The sequence below is a fragment of the Triticum aestivum genome, chromosome 2B, assembly GCF_018294505.1.
Source record: "Triticum aestivum cultivar Chinese Spring chromosome 2B, IWGSC CS RefSeq v2.1, whole genome shotgun sequence".
NCBI classification, from domain to species: domain Eukaryota; kingdom Viridiplantae; phylum Streptophyta; class Magnoliopsida; order Poales; family Poaceae; genus Triticum; species Triticum aestivum.
Window position 1 is genome coordinate 746,042,061 of NC_057798.1, and position 1,932 is coordinate 746,043,992.

General features: G+C 50.5%; 1 long non-coding RNA gene across 1 annotated transcript; it reads left to right on the forward strand.

Annotated features, from left to right (window-relative positions):
- Positions 1–744: 744 nt before the first annotated feature.
- Positions 745–1,447, forward strand: LOC123042419 (uncharacterized). The gene has a single exon (XR_006418786.1). It is a non-coding gene; the product is annotated as an uncharacterized lncRNA (long non-coding RNA).
- Positions 1,448–1,932: the final 485 nt, after the last annotated feature.

Below are 1,932 nucleotides of genomic sequence, written 5' to 3' on the forward strand. Positions count from 1 at the left end.
CCCCGCCAACAACGACCATGTTCGGTGGCAGTACAGCTTGCGTCTGCACTCTATCTAGTTGTCACATCTGCCCACAAGCATGCTCCTCCCTTGCTCATGGTGCTCCATCCCTGTTGGAAACAACCACGTTCGTCGACGACTGAGCTCGCCACACCACCCCGGATGCTTGTCCCCGTCAGCGAGTAGACGTATAATTTGTGGGCAGAGGAGGTTTCGGTTGAGAGGTTGACATGTATGTTCTTCGGTGCCTTTCACTGCTGTCGTCGGGCCATGCCATATTTTGTACTGTCGCGGGCGAGATGGAAAGAGATGACTATGGTTTTTCTAGGGGCCGTGAATTTGGGTGAGCGGAAAGTTCGAAACGATGACCTCTGCTTTGAGATTCAGTTCGCCAGGTGTCGCGGGCGGAGGAGGGTCTCCTGATTGGACACGTACGACCTGGTTGTATAGGATTTTTTTTCCTAATGCCAAATGTTGCCTTGGAAATATGATCATTCTATATACTAGTCTAAATATGTTATTGTTTCCCCATAAAAAAATGTTGCTGTTGGAAACAGCATGGAACTTTCTTTTTTGCTTGAAGGAAATAATATGTTGCCGACTTCTCTAGTCGACTGGCCGACTCACCTCCAATTAGGCCAGGCCGACCCGCCAGCAGTCGCAGGAGACGTCATGTTGCTTGTCATCATGTCTATCCGTCTCAGCGCGCGCCAACGACATTAAAAGGTCGTTCCCGGGGAAGGCCGCAACCTCCCCGGCAAAAGCATAACCACACCAGCGCAGCAGCCACACAACGCCATTCCGACTTCCGAACCCGACATCACATTTGTCGCTCGCCCTCGCCGTCGCCGCCGCGTCACCGCGCAAGCGCAGGGAGTTGCTCAGCGTCTCAGGGCTCTCGGCTATGGGGATCCACCTCCTGGCGTTCGCCTTCGTGCAGGTGTTTCAGGCCTCGGCGCCGCTGCTGTGGCCGCTCAACCTCTGGCTGCCCCGCCACCTCCCCCAGCTCTGCGCCGTCGTCTCCGGCGAGATCGCCGCCCACGTCGCCTGGCTGCGCCGCGCCCACGCGAGGCGCCGAGATGACGACGAGCAAGGCCGCCGCCAGGGGCTGCTATACGCCGTGTACTGAGATATCCAGACCGGACAGTTTCTTCACTTTTGACGTTTAGATTATTTTTCGAGCGCTAGCTGCGGAATATCGATGTAGGCTTTTTTGGATTTGAATATGTATGTAAGTTACTAGCATCGATCTGTGAATACGAGCAAATTCTGCTAGGACCGGCTGATTCTGTCGGGATTGATGGCTTTGTTTTGCTCCAGCTAGCATCTCAAATAGTAGTACAGGTTTACAGTTGTTCTTCAGGAGATTCATTTGTTTTCCCTGCCAAGAACTGGCCAGATCTTGTTAGAGAGATTAAAGATAGTATGACCGAACGTAGTTCTTGTATTACTCATATTCGCCGAGTTGTAATAATTCTAGTCATGCTTTGGCAAACTTTGGGAAGGACTCAAGGCCAAACTGTTGTATGGCTTGGGTCGGGACTGGAGGTCGTTTTGGACACTGTTAAGCGTGACTGTACGTGTGATTTGATTGAGTAATACAAGAATTCTTTGGAAAAAAAAGAGAACTGGCCAGAAGTAAACTTCCTTGTGAGATTATCCATTCATGTATACAATGTGGCAGCTCCTTCACGCTCATCTACTTTGTCGGTTCACCCGACTGTCGTGATTAACTAGTGTTCAGTCAATTCTAGAAAAGAGAAGGTAGTGTTCAGTCGCGATCATACTAAATATATGGGTTGCCGAGTCAGCTGCACCACCATGCTTGAACTTGAAGCATGAGAGGCATTAGTTAGTGGAGCGGGTTACGCACACTACATTAGCAGATATCTGAAATTACAACCGGGGTCCTAAAAAAACGGCAAAATGTAC